Source organism: Lissotriton vulgaris, chromosome 1_1 (genome assembly GCF_964263255.1).
Source record: "Lissotriton vulgaris chromosome 1_1, aLisVul1.2, whole genome shotgun sequence".
Taxonomy (NCBI): Eukaryota; Metazoa; Chordata; class Amphibia; order Caudata; family Salamandridae; genus Lissotriton; species Lissotriton vulgaris.
In genome coordinates, this window is record NC_141685.1 from 301514809 (window position 1) to 301538902 (window position 24094).

The 24094-nt window shown below is 47.6% G+C and overlaps 1 long non-coding RNA gene across 1 annotated transcript in view; it reads right to left on the minus strand.

The window, feature by feature from the left end:
- The window catches only part of LOC147747084 (uncharacterized), a 435738-nt gene extending 412678 nt beyond the window's left edge, over nucleotides 1–23060 (minus strand). Inside the window, exon 1 of the long non-coding RNA XR_015299458.1 lies at nucleotides 22885–23060. This is a non-coding gene — a long non-coding RNA (uncharacterized LOC147747084). The remainder of the gene's footprint in view (nucleotides 1–22884) is intronic.
- Between the last annotated feature and the right edge of the window lie 1034 nt (nucleotides 23061–24094).

Below are 24094 nucleotides of genomic sequence, written 5' to 3' on the forward strand. Positions count from 1 at the left end.
GTACCATTGTGGCTCAATGGTTAGAGTGGCAGACCCTGATGCAGAGGTCTGGCCCGGGACCAGGGTTCAATACCCGCCTCGGCGGGTCTTGGGCACAATTTCCTCGGACCTGATAATTCTCGCCTCGGTGCCTATTCTAACCATGGGTCCCACTCTGCAACTCTGGGCAATAGCTTGCTTAATCTCCACAACGGCCCCAACAACGCTAGGATGCCTGGCTTCACCTTGGGGGTGCCCAGGAGTGGGCACTTCACAGGGAAAAGCCAGTAAAGGTTCCACAGCAGTATGCATACAAGCGCTTGAGATACCCCTTCGGGTGTCGATTCGGGCGCTATACAAATACTACTACATCTACATCTACACCATTACAGCTCCTATTTAATTACGCCCATGAAACGGAAAAATTAATTAGTAATTCTGTGTTACATGAGTAACGCGGGATTACTAAATTACTCCAATTCTGCTGGCGGAATTAAACATTTTGCCCACTCCTATCACTCAGGGAGCTCAGCAGTGAATGCTGGGTATATTGCCCTTAGTGAGCTACAGAGCCTATTGTATAATAGTACCTGCACAGGGCTAGAATGGTCAGTGCCTATAAACTCTTCAAAGGAGAGAAAGTGAGAGTTTAACAAATGGCCCCTACAATATAGAATCCTTTGGATTTCACGTGCTTAATCACACCTGGCTCCACTTCCAGTGATAGGCATGTGTTACTTAGAAATGGCAGGTGTGGTGATTACATCCCTGGGTATCCAGTCAGCACAGCAAGCCTTTTGGGGCATCAAACAGTGTGTATCTCATTAGTTGATTATGTGCTGTTCAGCATAATGACATAGCGGAGCAGAACGAGGGCAACCAAGCCCACCTCTAGTTTTCGGTGTATCGTATAGTTAGCAGTGTGCCACTGGACTGTTCAAACTCCAGTGATTCCCAGGTTCGACTATGGGAATGCAACCTTATGCTGCCCACCCAGAGCTAAGCTGGTTCTACTAAGGGCCTCTCTTAACTCTGCTTCTAGACTCACTACAGGATCAAAAAGAAAAAATCACAACACTCCTGACCTAAAATCACTTAACTGGCTTCCATATGAGGCAAGGATTCATACAAAAATTCCCTGCATGACCCAAAAAGACCTCCCTTTCTTCATCACTCTGAGATACATTGCACAAAATCTAGAGCTGTCAGAGAATCTAGAGCCACTAGTTCCCTACTGCTGAAACCGCCAACATTTTATAAAAAGAAAACTTAAATCCGAGCCTTCTCTGGCGTGGACCTGAGAATCTGGAATTCCCTTCCCCCTGAAACCAGAGTGAATCCCTCAACTGATTCATCAAGTAAAGAGTCAAAAAGATACTGATAAACACATTTATACTATTGAACGCATGTACTATACTCCATAACATGATGTATCCCGTAGACTGCACGCATACTTATTTCTTGCCGACTATGGACCATATTATCAAGCCCCAGCGATAATTATCGCTAAGCGCACTTAGCGCTAGGATAATTATCGCCGGGTAGCGTGGATTTTTATCACTGAGATAGCGTGCTATTAGCAACGTTTATCTCAGAAGTGATAAAAATCATCGCGCTAACTGCCAAATGAGAGATTATCGCTGGAAAACCAACGATAATCTCTCGAAGTTTGGCGTTAGCTTGATGATAGGGGCTCACAAACTTAGCCATGATATCCACCTTCCATGGGATATCATGGCTAAGTCAGGAAAATACCAGGTGTAAAAAAAGCAGCGCTAACCGCGGTTAGTGCTGCTTTTTTTTATCACTAACAGGGTTAGCGATATCCTTGATAATAGGAGAAATGTCGCTTAACAACCTTTCTCCTATTATTTTTCTATGGAATGCCCCCTTTGCATCTCATTAGAGATGCAAGGGGAAGCGTAGGGAAAAAGGGTGCTAACATGTGAATTTGCATGTTAGCACCCTGTAGCTGATAGGGAGATAATTTTATCTCCGCATTCTTGGCTTTTAAAGCCAAAAAAGCAGAGATAAATCCCTTGATAATATACCCCTTTGTTCTTATTCTGTTTTACTGTGTGTTGTATGCCTGGAACCTGTGGCTTTCTCCTTAGGCCATTCTCTCATACCTTGTCCCTCCTTGATTACGTTGTTATTCTTATACATAACCCCTTGATCATTGTAAAGTGCTCTGAAACCCGCAATAGTTCCTCCAAGTTGGTTAAGTAACTGTAGTTTTTTCCTTCTGATCCTGTGATGCTTACCCACCCATGTTAGTCTGTTTGTGAGGGTCATGAGATGAGTAACGAAGGAACAGGGCAGTGGGAGAGGAATGTTTTGAAATGACATCATTGGGGGATGGCCACCTTCTTCTTAAGAGCCACTCTGCCAGTCGGTGTCAGGAAGAGTTAATTCCAGCACTTCACGTGTTGCCACAGCTTCTTGATGTAGCACTATTTGCACAAGTTATAGACAGTGACAGTAATATGTTGTACTCACATGTTATACTCAAGTACATGCATATTAAGAAGGTACACGCGCGGTTAGCTCGTGTGCACAGCGCGTACTTGTTATGATATGACTTTTGTCTTCTCTTCAGTTAGGTGTGCATGCTGTTTAATGCCTGTACATAGTTTGTTATTTATTGAATGTGCATTCTCGTGAGCGCAGCCTTGTACTCTCTTGCATGAACGGTTACACATGTCAGTTGTCGTTCATGCTTCAGAGAGGAAGGACGCATGTGGGTGATGTAATATGTTGTACTCACATGTTATACTCAAGTACATGTTCGTTAAGAAGGTACACGCGCGGTTAGTGCGTGTGCACAGCGCATACTTGTTATGATATGACTTTTGTCTTCTCTTCAGTTAGGTGTGCATGCTGTTTATTGCCTGTACATAGTTTGTTATTTATTGAATGTGCATTCTCGTGAGCGCAGCCTTGTACTCTCTTGCATGAACGGTTACACATGTCAGTTGTCGTTCATGCTTCAGAGAGGAAGGACGCACGTGGGTGATGTAATATGTTGTACTCACATGTTATACTCAAGTACATGTTCGTTAAGAAGGTACACGCGCGGTTAGCGCGTGTGCCCAGCGCATACTTGTTATGATATGACTTTTGTCTTCTCTTCAGTTAGGTGTGCATGCTGTTTATTGCCTGTACATAGTTTGTTATTTATTGAATGTGCATTCTCGCGAGCGCAGCCTTGTACTCTCTTGCATGAACGGTTACACATGTCAGTTGTCGTTCATGCTTCAGAGAGCAAGGACGCACGTGGGTGATGTTATATGTTGTACTTACATGTAATACTCAAGTACATGTTCGTTAAGAAGGTACACGCGCGGTTAGCGCGTGTGCACAGCGCGTACTTGTTATGACATGACTCTTGTCTTCTCTTCAGTTAGGTGTGCATGCTGTTTATTGCCTGTACATAGTTTGTTATTTATTGAATGTGCATTCTCGTGAGCGCAGCCTTGTACTCTCTTGCATGAACTGTTACACATGTCAGTTGTCGTTCATGCTTCAGAGAGGAAGGACGCACGTGGGTGATGTAATATGTTGTACTCACATGTTATACTCAAGTACATGTTCGTTAAGAAGGTACACGCGCGGTTAGCGCGTGTGCACAGCGCGTACTTGTTATGATATGACTTTTGTCTTCTCTTCAGTTAGGTGTGCATGCTGTTTATTGCCTGTACATAGTTTGTTATTTATTGAATGTGCATTCTCGTGAGCGCAGCCTTGTACTCTCTTGCATGAACGGTTACACATGTCAGTTGTCGTTCATGCTTCAGAGAGGAAGGACGCACGTGGGTGATGTAATATGTTGTACTCACATGTTATACTCAAGTACATGTTCGTTAAGAAGGTACACGCGCGGTTAGCGCGTGTGCACAGCGCATATTTGTTATGATATGACTTTTGTCTTCTCTTCAGTTAGGTGTGCATGCTGTTTATTGCCTGTACATAGTTTGGTATTTATTGAATGTGCATTCTCGTGAGCGCAGCCTTGTACTCTTTTGCATGAACGGTTACACATGTCAGTTGTCGTCCATGCTTCAAAGAGGAAGGACGCGCTCCTGTGATGTTGTAATTTCAAGCTGGAATAAACCTTTCTCTAATTACAAACTGGTTTCAAAAAGGATTATTTATTCAAACATACCAGCTTTACAACATGACAATGAGACAAGTGTAGTAGAAGCACAGTAAAAGGGTGCTTTATTTTGTGAAATGAAGAAAACATATATGCGAAACAATACTAATACATGTAAACGAAGTTCCACTGATACATTTCTTATTCACTTGTTTCTTATTAATGTATACTGATGACATTTTGATGTTAAAAGAAGCGGCCTAGTGTTTCAAATGCTTTCTGTTGAGAATGCACTAGTTAGAAAAGTTGTTGCAAAAACTTGTGGAAATGAAGTACAAGCTGAAACCTTGCACAGTAATACTAGAGCGTCTATAATTTATGAAAATATAAAAATGATTTTTTTAATATGAATTTTGAAAAATATGCACTTAATGAATATTGTGAAAATTTGTGGTTGTAGAGTATTTCTAATGTTAGCTATTTTCATGTAATAATGAGTTGAGAAAGTTCTTTATATTCTTTATTTTTAATTGATTTAAATACATTATATTCGATGTCGGTTCTGATTTTCCAACTTGGGACCTAGATGCTATGCTTATCAATCAATTTTTTAACAATATTTTACGTTTGAACAACCTGGCTAATGCTACAGTGGGTAGTTGCTTGACTGAACCTTCTTTGCTGAACCATTTCAATGCTTTCATTCCTTTCTTTGTTTATGCTAATGGGTTCGCCCTTAATGGACTTTCCCCATCTACGTAGGACCTGAGCTGTTAGACAATTTACTATATTTCTCCCTTAATGATGGTAGGACTCTTTAACTCTGTAGTTGATTCTGATTCTAAATATACCACCTGAGAAGGCCTGCTTAAATGTTTGGCATTGTTATACAAACTGTGATATTCTTAACTGAACTTCTTAAGAAATTACTTTTGGCAATGTACTTTGAATCTTTAATACAATAACCAAATTAATCAAATATCTGTCTGAGTCTTTTATTTCGTCCTAATGGTTCTTCCATTCAAACTGTGCTGTTTACTAGTGACTTAATGTGTTGTAGGGATAATCATCAAGCTCTAACAGAACCTCAGGTGTTACTTCATTCGTTTTGTGTTGCTGTTGCAGAGCTATTGGTCTGCATAATTCTAACTCGACTTAACTTCTTCAGGAGGTTGGGTCTTCCTGTTGCTACCCTTTATTTCTACAGCATGATCTTAAGAGTGGTGTACCAAAATTTGATCTACAATTTTTAAGTTGGCTGCCAATTAATGGTCCTCATTGGACAGCTTATGTAATGTTTGGTTACCCTAATTTCCACCCCTCCTATTGGCGGAGAAAGATTAGACAGAGGATTGCCTCTTTGGTAAATGGGAGTGCTGTAAACTGTCTAATCGTGAAGTGCCAAGTACAGTTAGAGCAGTAAATGAGAGTAAGTGTACAATAAATATTTTTGCAACGCTTTACATTGCACTCAACTTGTTACCACAGCTTTTCAGAGCATCTCCCATAGTTTTCCCGGAGAAGAACCTCGTAATCTGGATGAAATCTAATGCCCCAGTTGCAAGTGGGGTCAGTTTGCCATTGCAAGGAAACTCCTAGAGTTGGTTGGCTTACTGCTGGTGTAAGGGGAATGAGAAATGATTCGTCCCAGTTGTGAACCCTGGATCGTGTCCCATAGGCTATAATTTAGTGTATTTCTGGTGGGAGTTCCTGCCTGGGTCCTCAATAATTAACAGGATATCATCTGCATACAGTGAAATAATTAACCCACATGTGTAAAGTTGAATCCATTTATGGTGATGGTTCTGCCTAATGATGCAGACAAGTGGTTTCATCACGAGTGCAAAAATAATCGGTGAGAGTGGCCAATCCTGCATCATCCCTCTGCTGATGGATACTGGGGGTGATAGTAGGTTGTTAACTCTCACTACGGCGCATGGGCTTGTGTAAAGTAGAGAGCTCCACTTTAGCAAGGCTCGCCCCATTCCCATTTGCTGAGGACTGTGAGGAGGAAAACGCACTCCACGGAGTCTAAGGTTTGGCCGTGGCCAGAAAGACACCAGCTACTGCCAGAGCAGGATCGATCTGATACGAGAGAGTGAAAGGTGTGTAAAGGTTATGGGAAATGGACCAGTTTGGAATGAACCCCACTTGATCTGGACTGATCATATAGGGGAGAATTGAAAGCATCATGTTTGCAATCATTTTACCTAGTCTAGTGTCTACGTTAATCAGTGAAAGTAGTCATTAGGATTCACAGGTGTGTGGGGGGCTTGCCAGGTTTAAGAAGAGTGATAACTACCACCTCCCTCACAGTGGTGTAACGAAACTTGAAGGGGCCGCCCTGCAAAGTACATGGACCCCCCTCCCCAAATTCAGTCAAGAGATCTCAGGCCTGGGTCCTGCTGCCCATACACAGTGTCGAAGGGGGCCCCCTGAAGCTCAGGGACCCTTCCCCTGCACCGTAGGTGCTACAGGGATAATGTTACGCCACTGCTCTCAGGGTAGGGGGAGAAAACCCACTTAAAAGCCTCAGAGTAGACCTCCAGTAATGCAGGTGCCAGCTCTTCCACATATTCTTTTGTTTAGTTTCTGTGTGTGTGCTGCTTTCTTAACTCCTTCCAGCATGCAAGTCGTAAAGTAATGTTGTTAAAGCCAACCCTGGAGTTAATGTGAGTCTCGAGGTGAGGTGCAGGCCCGGACTGGCCGTTGCAGGCACCGGGCAATCCCCCATAGGTGCAAAATCGGCCCTGTACCAAAATCGGCCGAAAACCGGCCCCGCCAAAGAGCTCGGTCGCACCCCCAGGGTGCTGGCCGAGCACTTTGCCAGGGCCGGTTTTGGTTCTCAGTCCGGCCCTGGTGAGGTGGCCAACACTGTGGCTTTTTGCTCATGCTATATGCAATATCCTATGGGAACAGCCATCTCCTAGGCGCGACTACTCAGTACAAGACTTTGACATGAATTGCAATGCAAAAAAATAATAGCTCTTGATGAAGGCGTCCCCTAAATGCATTTGGGCCACATATGAATTGGATAAATGGAATTGAATGGGGTTTCATAAATAAAGAAAAGTGCAGTGGACCAGTATGAAATTTGAAATAATTATCATTAATGCTTAACTTTGTTGAAATATGTATGAGGGCAGAAAGCCTGGCTTCTGTTCACGTAGCAAGGCACCTCTAGGCACCCTCTAATTCCAGAGTGTGCTTATATTGGTTAACAAATGATGAACTCACATATAACATCACTAATTAAATCAATGCTTCATAGAGGTTATAGGGAACTCCTTTGATGAGATGGCAGGTGCCATCCTTTGCATGCCGAGAATAAAAAGAGAAGTGTTGAATGTCTGAATGAATCAATCCCAAATAATCAAAGGAGAAGGAGTAATATTTAACGCTGTCCTGCACCCATACTCCTCCAAAGTCAATGTATGAAAAAAACAGTGGGCCCAATTCACAGAATGAACTTAACACTCAATCCTAAACTTACTACGATTTTGGCATTCACAGAATGAACTTACTACTTTTGGTATTCACAGAAGTTAGGATTTTGTCTTAAGTTTGTCTTAAGACAGACTTAAGACAGACTTAAGACAAAATCCTAACTTCTGTGAATGCCAAAAGTAGTAAGTTCATTCTGTGAATACCAAAAGTAGTAAGTGCATTCTGTGAATGACAAAAGTAGTAAGTTCATTCTGTGAATGACAAAAGTAGTAAGTGCATTCTGTGAATACCAAAAGTAGTAAGTGCATTCTGTGAATGACAAAAGTAGTAAGTGCATTCTGTGAATACCAAAATAGTAGTAAGTTTAGGATTGAGTCTTAAGTTCAGTCTGTGAATCTGGCCCAGAGGGAGCAGTTCCTCAAGTAAGGGACAGGACAGGCCCTATTGGGTGGGATCAAGGGTTCGACCAGATGGATCACAAGGGGAGCCGAGTGGTCAGATCAAAGTGCCCTCACACACCTGGTAGGGGGTCGTGCTTCATCATTGGATGCACCTCGTCAAGATGGTGCTGTAAATGCCTGACAGACCTGTGGGCGCTTTAGCAGAGATCTTTTTATCAAAAAGCTGTATGATGAATGCAGGTGAGGGGTGATACAGGGTGGTGAAAAGTGTTATAAAAGAGTCTAACAGTACCAGGATAACTTTATTGGAGTGGTGGTCCCTTGACGCAGTAAAAACAGGAAAGCTATTTGAGGTGGTACTTCAATAGCTATGGTGTGAGTGGAATAACGTCAACCTAGAGGTCGGCAGAGGAAGATAGATCTCAGGCGAATGTACCGCGAGGACCACATTTTCTTTGTCCGCAGCTAATCGTAACCCTAGGTCTCACCTAAGAGGCATTTCCCTCTTGGCTACAGGGTGGAATCGGCCTCTTTGCATCGCAGCAAGTGCAGTATGTACTGTTTAAGTAGGTGTCCGATATTCACTTGCAAGCCCCACATTCTAATTGTATAGGGTATTCACTATTCCGGTCATGATGAAAGGCGAATTGACCCTCTTGGTAGTCGAAACGTGTTGACCCTACTCCAGTCGCACCATAGCTATTGAGGCACATTAGCACAGAAGACAGCTTTAGTGTTTTTACCGTGTGAAGAGACCACCACGTCAATAAAGTTCTCCTGGTTCCCTTATACTTTATTATATCACCTTATCACCACCCCATATCCTCCCCATGTGATCCCACTGGTCAGACCCTTGATTCCACCTAATAGCGCCTGTCCTGTCCTTTACATAAGGAACTGTTATGTCTGTGTTGTTCGTACGGGGAATGAATCCCAGCCACTGATAATTAGTTACTCTGAACTCTGTTTCATTACATCACTTTGCTACTGTGATACAACAGGCAGGAATCACCCATAGGCCAGCCAGCCTTGTCATTGCGACAGCCTTAACTGCGAGTACACATCCGCTCAATACAGGAAAGCAATCATGAGAACAAGACTAATCCTAATTAACAAACAAAAATTAATAACCTCTGCATTAACTCCAGTTACAATTAGCGGCAAGTTTCAGCCTTGGTGGGCCTCAGAAGCCAAAGGCAGCTTGAGCCCTATGGCTCGGTCGCTTGAAATATGCAATTCTGCAGCCACTGCATTTTACATGCAATTATAGATTTGCCGCCGTTGCAGCATAATCCATTATCTGCTGTACAATCAGGGCCGGCTTTAGGGCAGTGCAACTGGTGCAGCCCCACTGGGCGCTAAGATGTGGAGGGGGCGCTAAGATGTGGAGGGGGCGCTAAGATGTGGAGGGGGCGCTAAGATTGTGGAGGGGCGCTAAGATGTAGAGGGGGCGCTGACATCAGGGGGAATACCTTAGGATTGGAGAGATGAGGGTCACTTTTGCCCAGTGGTAGTGAGAGAATCTTACAAGGGGGTTATGGGTTGGAGGGCCTCAAAAAATTATTGTCGCACCGGGCACCACCAGCGCTAAAGCTGTGTACCATCTGCATATTTTAGCATCAAAAATGTTTCTAGTTTAAACAAATGAAATGCTTCTAAAAGTGCAGCAACACGTTGCTGCGCAGTGGAAGGCCATTCACCAAAGGTTGACGGGTTATTTTTTTTGTTGCTTATTGCTATGGTTAGGAGTCAAAATAGTACTCATGAGATGAAAACTTTGCCCAGATAGTGTTGCGTAAGACTCACAAAAAATTAGGTAATACAATCACAAAATGTGGGGCCTCATTTATGAAGCCGTGCGTCACTTTTACGCCACCGGTGCGTCACTTTTGTGATGCATCGGCGGCGTAAAACATGCCTCCTGTTGCGCACTATTTACAAAGTGACGCATCTAAGCAGATGCGTCACTTTGTAAACCCTTGCGCTACATTATACCTGTATCAGGTATAATGTATGCAGAGGGGGCGTTCCCCCGCAAAAAGCCTCGTAATAGTGACGCAGTGAAATCTATGAGATTTCATAGATTTCACTGCGTCACTTTTAGGACGCTGTTGCGTCAAAATCTTGCGCCTGCCTCACAGCAGGCGTAAGACTGACGCAGGCCCTTTCACATGGGGCTTGCCCCATGTGAAAGGACGCATTGCTGGAGTTGCGTCACTTTTGTGACACACTCCAGCAATGCGTCACTTTTGCGCTTACAGATACGTCAGAAATATTGACGTATCTGTAATTCCTTGCGCAATGATGCGTCATATTGTAAATATGACGCATCATTGGGGTCGCAAGGAGGTCGCAATGAAAAGTGACGCATCGCTGTTTTCTCGCAGCGATGCGTCACTTTTCCATAAATGAGGCCCATGGGGCCTCATTTATGAGCCCTTGTGTCACTTTTACGCCGCCGGTGCGTCACTTTTTGTGACGCCCCAGTGGTGTAAAAAATGCGCCTCGTTGCGCCATATTTACAAAGTGACGCATCTAGGTAGATGCGTCACTTTGTAAACCCCTGCGCCACATTATACCTGCTCCAGGTATAATGTATGCAAGGGGGTCGTATTGACGCAAGGAAGGGTCGTAGAAGTGTCGCAGTGAAATCTATGACATTTCACTGCGTCACTTTTAGGACGCTGTTGCGTCAAAATCTTGCGCCTGCCTCACAGCAGGCGTAAGACTGACGCAGGCCCTTTCACATGGGGCTTGCCCCATGTGAAAGGACGCATTGCTGGAGTTGCGTCACTTTTGTGACACACTCCAGCAATGCGTCACTTTTGCGCCTACAGATACGTCAGAAATACTAACGTACCTGTAACTCCTTGTGACATGATACGTCATACTGTAAATATGACGCATCGTTAGTGTTGCAGGGAAAGCACAGTGAAAAGTGACGCATCGCTGTTTTCACGCAGCGATGCGTCACTTTTCATAAAGGAGGCCCGTGGTGCATTACGCCGCATAATTTGCCTTTTTTCTCCTCATAAATTAGTAACCCCTCCCGAATATTTTGGCCCTCCTGTGCTGCATAATTCCAGTGGCCCTGCCTTTTCTTGCTACATAATTCAGTAAAACCTGACAAATAATTTGGTCTCCCTGTGCCGCATAATTCCAGTGGCCCTGCCTAGGGCCCGCGCAAGATGGCCGCCGGGTAGGAGCTCTGGGCTAGAGCTCCGAGTGCTTGGGATTCCAATTTTGGATTTAATCCCTGTTAGCACCCAGTACCCCCGGCCATCGCAAGCAAGGAACTGCATCTAATAATAAGGAATAACATTCTCAGCACCCTTACCTGACTGGTAGCGGCTGGAGCACCGTGAGGATTCCTCTTCTCCACGCTCTCGGTGGTTGGGATCGCCGAGTGAGAGGACCGAATCGCACCCGCCTCACCGGACATTCGGCGAACGTTTGGCTGCCTGGAGTATCCTGTGGCTCGGACTAAAGCCTGCGAGGGTCCCTGGTCACCTCCTCCCCCCGACCGTCGCAGGAGAGAATCGGGACCCCCTCCCCCCTCATTGTACGAACCCCGGGCTGCCTTTGCCAGCGGCAATGCCCGGGACGGATGCCCTGTACTTTGAAGCCAGCGGGGGTTGAGGCGAGGGGGAGCGTCAGCATCCGGAGTGGAGCCCCGAGGAACACAGCGAGGCATGTTGGGAGCAATCGGCATCGCCTGCTGAGGCGGAGGCGGGAAGGGCTGTGGCTCGGGAGTGTCTGACTGCCCTACGGACAACACCAGGAATCCCTTTGGCTCCCGGCGCCCCCCCCCCCCAGCTGCTGCCGAGACCTGGGGAGAGGACCTGCAGGCACCGGAGGGGTAGCTGCGGCACTCAAAGGAGGGGGCCAACGGACTCTGGAGGACCGAATGAGCCTGCCCCCACCGGCAGCTGGCTGCGGGAGCTGGAGGCGAGTGGGAGCGTTGCCCTGCTGCCCAGGGAGTTGCCGTGGTGGAGCGAGGCAAGCGGGCGCAAGGCAGGCGGGCGGGAAACGAGCGTCATCGCCCCCATCTGGTGTCTGACAGAGGGAGCGGGGGCCGAGTGTGAGTGTTGCCCCGCTCCCCTGGGACCTGCAGCGGTGGAGCGGAGCAAGCTGGAATCAAGCGTCGTAAGGGTGGCAGACCAAGAGCTCTGAGAGCGGTCCAGGTGAACTACAGACACTGGGGGATCGAGGCTCCTCAGGCGTGCATGGAGGCTTGATGGAGCCAAATGCTAAAATCATCTGTGAGAGCTTAGCATACTTTAAGCTCAAATAAGGTATTTACTTGAATTTGCCAGTACACGTTTTTAAATCTACAGTGTTCAAAATGGCGGGGGCCCAAAAGCAAAAGCTAAGGCAATAAATCGCCTCCTGTGCCCACGAGGCTCCTGCAAGATAAGACTCCCACACGGCAACCTAGAAGCTGGGCTAGCATGAAAGTGAAACTGCCCTCCCTGCTCACAAAGCATCCACAATAAAAAGAGGACTACTGACTCTTTACCACCTATGTGGCGGCCATCTTTGTCCAGGCTCTCTCTCGGGTGGCCATCTTGGACTAGTCATTGATCACTGGACTATTCATTAATACTCACTATATGAACTGACACTGAGAACTCACCACCCTAGACCAAGCTCAACTACCGTATTTTGGTGCACACCTATCTGTCTCATGTAACTGATTGCTTTGCATCTGTATTCTGCTCGTATATTTTATCAGAATTATACCTCCAATTTCTTCTGCTCTACTCTGCAACCTGCACCCATTTCTCGCTTTCCTCTCCTGTAATTTACCGACTGCTACCTCAAGTATTCTGGTCGCTCACTAGTGTCACATAGACGCACTAGTGTCACGTTGGCGCCCTAGGCGCACTAGTGTCACATTGGCGCCCTAGGGGACCTACCTGTCTCATGTAACTGATTGCTTTGCATCTGTATTCTGCTCTTATATTTTATCAGAATTATACCTCCAATTGTATTCTGCACTACTCTGCAAAACTCTGCAACCTGCACCTATCTGTCTCATGTAACTGATTGCTTTGCATCTGTATTCTGCTCTTATATTTTATCAGAATTATACCTCCAATTGTATTCTGCACTACTCTGCAAAACTCTGCAACCTGCTCCCATTTCTCGCTTTCCTCTCCTGTAATTTACCGACTGCTACCTCAAGTATTTTGGTCGCTCACTAGTGTCACGTAGGCGCACTAGTGTCACGTTGGCGCCCTAGGGGCACTCTGGAGCCTTGTAAACTGTGTTGGCATTTGCAGCGTGCATTCAGCACATTTATTATTAACCTGCAACATGGATCTCATCGGCAAGCACACATATAAAATCAACTACCCACCCGTGCTCACCAAAAAAGCCGCCAAACGCTTCAAACACGGCCTCCTTAAGTCCCACCCAGAAACCCCCTTTGCCGACACCTACTTCTCGTCGGTCAATGGACCCTTGAACACCGATATCATCTTCCACACTACACGCAGAGCTCAGTGGAAAAAAGCGTTCCTCACCCTACTCAACGTCTCCACCACCAGGAAATCCACCCATGGCCTAACACTCTCCATCACACCATCCCAACTCTTCCCAGGCAGAACCACCATCACTATTTACAATAACGGGATTGTCCTAATTCAATCGACAGACAGGAACCTGGAACTACTTGACAACCTGTTTCCCACTTTCAAAGAGCACCTATCCAATCCTCGGACTGTCACTCATATCACCTCCTGTCCTACCACCCCTGACGACACAGCACCCACCCTTAACACCCCCAACAAAGTTCAGCACCAGAAAGACACTCACCTCACCTTCACACCCAGCATCATAGTCACTTACTCGTTCTGCTCCCTGCGGACACGGACGCTCCCCACGCTGCTCCCTGACCTGCCTTGCCTCTCAGCTGAGTATCGTTTCGCAGCTCTGCTGCCTGCTTTAGCCACTTGCTCACTGCTGCTTGATAGTGCCTGACTTATCTGCATAGCGCTATTGTTGATATCTATGCGCATTTGTAATTACTGCATTGGAATCGCTTGATATTTTCAGCGCCGCTCTGCTGCTTGCCCCGGCCGCTGCTACCTGCCTGGCATCGCATTTCATTTGCCGCTTTGCTGCGCTGTGTGTCACAGAGGACGCGGTCGATTTCGGCAGGCTTAGTCCAGCTGATCGATCCCGTAAGGCCGCCGGCCATTTTGTTGTTGTATTGTTGTTTATCGCCCTGCCCTAGTCTCCACCCCGCTCCCGCCTTCCCAGCTGACCCGCCCTCCCACGAAGCCCTTCCTCTGCACTCTGACCCTAACGCGCTGTGACCGTTCTGCTCCCTGCGGACACGGACGCTCCCCACGCTGCTCCCTGACCTGCCTTGCCTCTCAGCTGAGTATCGTTTCGCAGCTCTGCTGCCTGCTTTAGCCACTTGCTCACTGCTGCTTGATAGTGCCTGACTTATCTGCATAGCGCTATTGTTGGTATCTATGCGCATTTGTAATTACTGCATTGGAATCGCTTGATCTTTTCAGCGCCGCTCTGCTGCTTGCCCCGGCCGCTGCTACCTGCCTGGCATCGCATTTCATTTGCCGCTTTGCTGCGCTGTGTGTCACAGAGGACGCGGTCGATTTCGGCAGGCTTAGTCCAGCTGATCGATCCCGTAAGGCCGCCGGCCATTTTGTTGTTGTATTGTTGTTTATCGCCCTGCCCTAGTCTCCACCCCGCTCCCGCCTTCCCAGCTGACCCGCCCTCGCCCCTCCCCCCTCACCACCTTTTATGACAGGAATATCCAATGCGCAGCGTCTACGCGCAGCGTCCGCGCCCAACCCGCGCCGAAGGTGCGCCAAAGGTAAGCCCATCTACGCCCGTCCGCGCCTGGACCGCGCCCAGCGCCAGACCCCCTGGCCCCCGTCCCTCCCAGCCCCCCCGCATTACCTACGATGCCGCCACCCTCCTAGCCCTTAACCCCGGTCGCGCTCCCAACTGCGTCCAAGCCGCCCCTGGACAAACCCATGGACCTTTCTCCTGCTTCTCCTGCAAATTCAGCGGCACCGACAACATCGCCGCTACGACCACACCACAGACTCCCGACCCCAACCACCTACAATGCATCCTTCTCAACACCCGATCAGTCCACAGGCACGCCATTGACCTATGGAATCTACTAGACACCATTTCTCCGGACATCGCCTTCCTTACGGAAACATGGATGAATGCTTCCTCCGCACCAGACATCACCATTGCCATCCCTGAAGACTATAAGATCACACGCAAGGACCGTACCGGCCACACAGGAGGAGGAATCGCTATCGTCCATAAGAAATCAATCCGCATCTCAACCAGCTCTGACGCCAACCTCGCCAACTCCGAACACCTCCACTTCCAAATACACATCGACCCCAAGACCACACTCAGAGGCACCCTCCTCTACAGACCACCAGGACCCCGCGCAAAATTCAGCGAAGACATCACAAACTTCATCACCCCACACGCGCTCCCCTCCAAAGACTACATCCTTCTGGGAGACCTCAACTTTCACCTCGAAAAGATCAACGACCGCAACACCGCCACCCTCGTGGACAACCTCGCCAACCTCGGACTTAAACAACTAGTCACTTCCGCCACCCACATCGCAGGTCACACACTCGATCCCATCTTCACATCCAGCAACCATGTCTCCTTCAGCCACACCACGGACCTCCTCTGGACTGACCACAGCTGCGTTCACTTCACCTACAACAAACCAAAACCCAGCATCCACCTCCAACCTACCCTGCAAAGAAACTGGAACAAAATCACCACGGACCAAATCTCCGCATCGCTCCTTCAAAACACCCCAGCCCTCTCTTCTAACGCTAACGAAGCCGCCGCCAACCTCACCCTATGGTTATCCAACTCCGCTGACACCTTAGCACCACTGAAAAAACGTCAAAACAAACCTGGCAGCAAGAAGGCCTCATGGTTCAACGATAATCTCAAGAAGTCCAAGAAACTCTGCCGCTCCCTTGAAAAGGCCTGGAAAAAAGACCCAACCACCAGCACCAAGGACGCCTTCAAAAACGCCACCCGCACTCACCACCAACTAATCCGAAAAGCCAAGAAAACAGCATTCAAGGATCGACTTGACAACAACGCTCACAACAGCAAGGAACTTTTCAACATCGTCAAGGAATTTTCCAATCCCTCGGCCAACTCCAACGACATCACCCCCTCTCAAACCCTCTGCGACTCCCTAGCCTCATTTTTCCACAACAAGATTGCAGACATCCACAACAGCTTTGACAACCAACCCGGAAACCAACCCACCCTACCATTTGCTGATCATCTTCCCCCCGTGAACACCCTTAACGACTGGAACCCAATCTCCACTGAGGACACCATCCGCCTGATGAATTCCATCCACTCAGGATCCCCCACAGACCCATGTCCTCACCACATCTTCAACAAAGCAGACTCCGTCATAGCACCGCACCTCCGAGACGTCATCAACTGCTCCTTCAACTCCGCCACCTTCCCGGAAGACTGAAAACACGCTGAACTCACTGCCCTTCTGAAAAAACCCACAGCGGACCCCACCGAACTCAAAAATTACCGCCCCATCTCGCTTCTTCCATTCCCGGCCAAAGTCATCGAGAAAGCTGTCAACAACCAGCTCGCCGCCTTCCTCGAAGCCAACAAATCCCTAGACCCCTCACAATCTGGCTTCCGAGCAAAACACAGCACTGAGACCGCCCTCATCGCAGCAACAGACGACATTCGAACTCTACTGGACAATGGAGACACAGTCGCCCTCATCCTCCTGGACCTCTCTGCAGCATTCGACACAGTCTGCCACAGCACCCTTTTACAACGCCTCAATAACATCAGAATCCAAGGAAAAGCACTTGAATGGATCACCTCGTTCCTCACCGGAAGAACCCAGAGAGTCCGCCTTCCACCATTCAAGTCCGAGGCCTCTGAAGTCATCTGCGGCGTACCACAAGGATCCTCACTCAGTCCCACCCTCTTCAACGTGTACATGAGCCCCCTCGCGGCCATCGCACGCCAACACAACCTCAACATCATCTCATACGCGGATGACACTCAGCTGATCCTTTCTCTCACCAATGACCCCAGCACCGCCAAAACTAACCTACACGAAGGAATGAAAGAAGTTGCAGAATGGATGAAACAAAGCCGTCTGAAACTGAACTCGGACAAAACAGAAGTCCTCATCCTAGGTACATCCCCCTCTGCATGGGACGACTCCTGGTGGCCGGAAGCCCTCGGAAAAGCACCCATCCCGACAGACCACGCACGGAACCTGGGCGTCATCCTGGATTCTTCACTCTCAATGAACAGACAGGTCAGCGCCGTATCCTCTTCCTGCTTCAACATTCTTCGCATGCTCAGAAAAACATTCCGCTGGATCCCCTCCGAAACAAGGAAAACGGTCACCCATGCTCTGGTCACGAGCCGACTGGACTATGGAAACACCCTCTACGCAGGTACTACCGCTAAACTCCAGAAGAAACTCCAACGTATCCAAAACGCCTCAGACAGACTCATATTAGACATCCCACGCAACGAACACATCTCTGGTCACCTTAAAGACCTCCACTGGCTACCCGTCAATAAGAGGATCACTTTCCGACTACTTACCCACGCACACAAATCACTCTACGACATCGGCCCAGAATGCCTCAACTCACGACTGTCCTTCTACACCCCCTCCCGCCAACTACGTTCTTCCAGCCAAGCCCTCGCCGCAGTACCTCGCATCAACAAGACCACCATGGGAGGCAGATCCTTTTCATACCTGGCTGCTAAAACTTGGAACTCACTCCCCGCTTACCTTCGCCTTACCCAGAACCGCCTAGCATTCAGAAAGCAACTTAAAACGTGGATATTTGACAAGTAATCCTCCTCCCTTTCCTAAGCGCCTTGAAACCCTCTGGGTATGTAGTGCGCTATATAAATTCTATGACTTGACTTGACTTGACTGCAGCTACCCCTCCCCACCCCTCAATCTCAGACAGAGACCCCGCCCCCCCTCCACCATTCCCCCTACCTAACCTTGTCCCTCCGCTCATCTTCCCATATCCCCCCCTACACTTTGCACGCCTGTCCCGTCTTCCACACCAATCTTCTCAGAACACCCCTCCTCCCCCAACTGCTCCCCACACAACCTGACTCTCTCTCCGCCTATCTCGTCCCCCATTCTTAGCACTCCCGTCCCGCCTAGCCTTCACCCCTCCTTCAACCTCTCACCCCCCACTCTCACTCCCCACTATCCCACCTCCTCCCCCACTACCACCAGCCTCCACACCGCCCTCATTTACCCTTCCCCCCCTAGCACTGATGCCCCTCCCAATAACGCCAACACCATCCCTAACATCTTTCCTCTCTCTAACACTTCCAACCCCTTCACCAGCTCCACCTCCCCACCCCGATCCCCACCCGTCTCCAGCAACCTATTCGCCGGTTCATCGCCTGTACCCCTCCCCAACTCCACGCCGAACACCACGCTCGACATGATCATGTCCTCCCTCCTCCAATTGAAAGAAGAACTACACTCCATCAAAGAGTTGCTCATCATATACCCCAGACACCCCTCTACCACCACCACCTCTACACCTAATAACACTCTCCCCGCGCCTCCTACTCGCCTTACCACACTACACGCCCCACGCCGGACTTCTATCCCCTCTCGCAATACCAACAATCACAATACCAATCACAATCGCATTACCACCAATCGCAATACTCCCTCTACACCTAACAACCCTTCCTCCTCACCGCCTACTCGCCTTATCACACACTCTCGCAATACCAACAATCACAATACCAATCACAATCGCATTACCACCAATCGCAATACTCCCTCTACACCTAACAACACTTCCTCCTCACCGCCTACTCGCCTTATCACACAACTCCCCCCACACTGGACCTCTATCCCCTCTCGCAATACCACCAACCGCCCCAGACGCACTGCCAATACGATCACAGACCATGAGACACACGCCCTTCTCCAATCTTACGTCCCGGCTCCCCAAAATCGGCTAGCCACCAATCACCTGCCCATCCCAACGATTATCTCTAACCCCCTCAGGCACCAAAAGGATAACAGAGGCGCCGTCCCCAACAACCTCACTAATGTGCCCATCACTATAGAACCTTCCTCCACCCTCTGCGCCCCTAGCCTCAAATGCATACTTCTCAACTGCAGATCGGCCCAAAGACACTCCGCGGGGGTCGCCGAGCTCATCATGTCTCAGGAACCGGATCTGGCCATTCTGACTGAAATATGGTTGTCTGATTCTTCTACACCTATCTTGGATATACTAGTCCCCCCCAACTACTGTATAATTAGACTTGACAGGCCCATAAAGACTGGTGGTGGAATTGCATGTATCTACAGAAGCAATCTCTCAGTTACTAAAGCGTCCGCCCCTTCTCTTACTTCCTGTGAATACCTCTGCCTTGATGTCATCAGCGAAAGCAAACCGGTCTGCTCACTTCACATCATATACCACCCACCTGGAGACAAGCTCTCCTTCTGCCAACAACTCATGTACACAATATCAGCCAATTCAGGACGGCAAAACACCCAAATTTTCCGTGGTGACTACAATCTCCATTGGAATGACAGCAGTGACACAGTGGTAAATAGCCTCAAAAGCTTCCTCAACGCCCTTGATCTCACCCAAATATGCAATAGCTCGACTCATGAGAAAGGTTCTATCCTCGACCTTATCATCTCCAAAGAGGACGCAATTCAACTGGAGTCAATTCAACCTTGTGACTGGTCAGATCATCATATTGTCTCCTTCCTTATCAATGAAAAAATTAAATTTAACCCATTGCAACCCTCTAAGCCCAAAGTCTGGAAAAGGGACATGAAGAAACTCAACCCAAACTCCTTACCGCCTAACAGCTGCAATCTACTACTTCCCCCGTCCAGCGCTACGGACGTTCAACTCCTGACTGACCACTATCTAAATGCTATGTCCACAATAATCAATGAGGCTGCACCCATGCAACTGAAAAGAGTCTCATCCAAGATCTCCAAACCATGGTATGACGGGAGCCTCAATGAGGATAGACGGGCCATGCGAATGGCAGAGCGCACTTGGAGGTCAGACCCCTCTGCACTGCACCTAAAAAGCCTGAAGAAGCAGAGAAACGCCTACTTCAGGAAAATAAAACGCTCAAAAAGAGATTTCTTCAGCCTCCAGCTCGCCCAAGCAAAAAACCGCCCAAGGAAATTGTTTGAGTTAAAAAGAACACAATCCAAAGAACAACCCCAGACAATCAGCACCATGGGCATTACACCTTCCTGTGAAGACTTCTCTGCTTTCTTTAACCAAAAAACCGACAACATAAGAAGCGATCTCCTCAATGACGCAATCCTTTACTCCAACCCCCAACTCACAGCAGCGCCTGAACCAAAGAACAACGCTACATGGTCATCCTTTGGCACCTACTCCGAAGAAGAAATTGGCAGATTGCTCAGCACCCTGAAACCATCCAATCACCTCACTGAACCCCTTCCTGCAAACGCTGTAAAAGACTTTACCCCTTTGCTCCTCCCACTCTGGACTAAAATCATCAATAGCTCTCTTCAACAAGGATCCATCCCTGATGCCCTCAAAGTCGGACAAGTCACACCTCTACTAAAAAAACCAACAGCAGACCCCACTGATCTAAACAACTACCGCCCTATTACAAATATTCCCACCCTCGCCAAACTGTTGGAAAAATGCGTACAGCTACAACTGACTAAACACATAGACAAGTTTGATCTCCTCAACGCTCATCAATCAGGCTTCCGTGCAGGGAACAGTACCAAAACAGCCATGACGCACATAGTGGACGACGCCCTCCAAATCTTAGACCAAAACGAAACCTGCCTCCTCATCCTTCTGGATCTCTCCTCAGCATTCGACACAGTTAAACATGAGAACTTACTCGAACTGTTAAACACAAGAATGGGCATATCAGGGACTGTTCTCAAGTGGTTCACCTCCTTTCTACACAACCGTTCACAAAGATTCAAAAGCAACAACCTGATGTCCTCTCCGGTACCTGTATCACTAGGCGTCCCCCAAGGATCCTCCCTCTCCCCTACACTGTTCAACCTAGTTATGGAACCTCTCACTACTTTGCTACAGACATCCAATGTACACTTCCACATGTATGCTGATGACACCCAACTCTATCTCAAAATACAATCCCCCAAGGACATCATGCTTCTGAACACCACGATCAGAAACACCCAATCCTGGCTTGCAGAGAATTACCTCAAACTCAATGCCCTGAAGACTGAGTTCCTCCTGATCTCACCTCCTGCAAAAATGGCCACGGCTCAAACATGGCTTAAGCAGTTAACAGCTTTAAATGTACAACCTACTGTCGTAGACTCAGCAAAATCCTTAGGCATAACACTTGACGCCAATCTCAACATGCAGCAGCACATCAGCAAGGCAACCAAAGGAGCGAACTTCCAAATCAATACCTTGAGAAAACTTAAAGCCTTCCTTCCAGCCAAAGACTTCCAAACTGCAGTACAATCTATAGTCATCCCGCACATAGAATACGGAAGCACCGCCCTCTGCGGGCTCCCCCTTACAACAACGGCACCCCTTAGAGCGTCCCTTAACGCTGCAGCGAGACTCATCACTGGCTCAAAAAAACACTCGCATATTTCCCCTGACTTTAAATCCCTGAACTGGCTGCCTTTTGAAGCCAGAATACATCTGAAAATCGCCTGCATGACTCACAAGGCTATACACCACAACTCGCCCAGCTACCTCACTCAAAAGCTGACAATCTCGGGTGGCTCTAGAACTACTAGAAGCACAAACAATCTTCTGCTGAAACCTCGAAGATTCAGGAAGGAAAAAACCTATAAACGCTCCTTTTCAGGAATGGCACCCAGGATCTGGAACTCACTCCCTCCTGAAACATGACTCATCTCCTCCAACAAACTGTTTAAGAAAGAAGTAAAAGCGATCCTCATGGCTAAATACACATGATCTATTATCCTGTAGCTCTCATGAATCCGCTCCGTAATACCTGCCTGACCCCTTGGTCTACTTGTACTACTTGTATTATGACTTATTTGATTGTATATGTTCCCTCTTTGTACTACTTGTACTATTGGTATTATGACTTATCTGATTGTATTTGTTTCCTCTTTGTATTTTGATGTATTATTGACGCACCTGTCTGACTTTGCACACTGTACCTACACCACCTCAACCATCCATACTTTGTACTACTGATGCACCTGTGAGACTATACATCCTGCACGCATCTACCTCAATTATGCCCACCTTTATGTTAGCTCCAAAATCACTTGCAGCACGCTTAAATAAGTATATGCATACTTTTTGTACTTTTATATTATTGGCGCAACAGTTTGACTATGCACCTTTTACTGACACTACCTCACCTATGATCTACCTCCTGTTTTTTTGTTTTTTTTTGACCTACCTATGTAACTATGCACCTTGTACCTAACTACCTCAACTATTACATTCTATTACTCCATCTCCCCCGTGACCGTGTAAAGCGCTCTGATATCTGCAAAGATCTTGTTCGCGCTATATAAAACTTTCAAAATAAATAAAAAAAATAAATAGGGCAAATTGACCTACAGGATTACCACATATCGCCAGCTGTGTGTAGCATCACGACTTCACGACACGAGTGAAGTTACAGAACATCTCATATATAATGACATATAAGGGTTTGGACCTCTGTGTTTGTGTGATACAAGAAGCACATGACGTCACTGTAGGGCCATAACACCAATTAGCCGCCATGCAGCCTCTGTTTATAGCACTTTCCCTTTCCTTCAGTCTTCCACCTGAGATCAGCTAATACCACGTGCTGTTCTGCACCAGACACGTCAGACTCCAGTGGGCTCTTCCCCACTGAGTTTACAGAACGGCTGTAATATGATAGAATATTTACCTCCCAAAGTGATTTCGTGTTCTGCTCGGCACCGATACTTTGCCCATCACAATGCTTTTTTTAAGGCTGCGGTAACAAGTTTCCCCCAGTTTCCATAGTGATTCAACATCTCTGCTTACCGACAGGTAAAAGGTTATCAACGTGCAGGTGTGACAATGGAAAGGCTTTCAGGCACTCGCGATTTGGAGCTGAAAAGAAAGGCATGAGCTGTTCATTATTTCTGCAAACACCATTGTTCGCACAGTGACCCTCTCGAATGCCTCTTCAGCAATCTGCAGCTTCTTCAGATCTGGCTAAAAATACATCTAAACTGAAAAAGTTTTCCTAACAGGCCTACTCAGTGCCACAGCTCCACCCCATGGACAAACGAGTAATAACTTTCCAATGCATTTGACTGGAATACTGTAAAGGTCTGAGGGCCATATGTAGGAACACATTTCCCCATAGACACAGAATGGGCAAAACCCTTTGATACATCTGGCCCTGAATCACAAAAAAGGTGCAAAAGTGCCCGCAGAGAAGGATAGATCCCGCCTCCCCTTGAACATACTTTTCTGGTTCACCAACATTCCAAGGAATACACTAGGGGCAGATTTTCAAAAAATACATGCAACGCAACGCTGCACCCAAAGACATACATGCCAACATTTTAGAAGAGAAAAGTTGGACTGGAGCACACTGGACAACACATTTGCACTCTGGGTGTGGCCACGAGTAATGCACAAACAATTTATTTATCCTGTCGGCCCAGCCCGGCCTCCAGGGTACGTGGTGAGTGACTGGCGTTCCCGTGGAGGCCCAGTGGCACTCTACGACCCTCCTCAAGTCATTCTACAAGGACTCCCCTTCTTTAGGTGGCTGTGTTGGTCCCTTCCGGGTTCAGGGCTTACATTGTAAAATAATAAGTGCCAGGTCCCTGACCTGGAGGCTACTGCAGTTTGCTCCACCCATTGCCCCATTGCTGCCAAAACAGCTACTAATCATCTCTATCGCCTGCAAGTGCGCGGGTTCAGATTATTCCATGTCACCAAAGCTAAAGGAATGGCTGGGGAGGCAGGTATTAGTAATTTTTAATGTATATTCCATTCATAAACAACCTCCTTAGATGAGCAGCGCCATCATGTGGCAGACTGGTGTTGACAATTAATTGCGGTGCTGAGCACCAGAAACCAATAAAATGCCGGTGCTGAGCACCAGAACCAACCGGCTC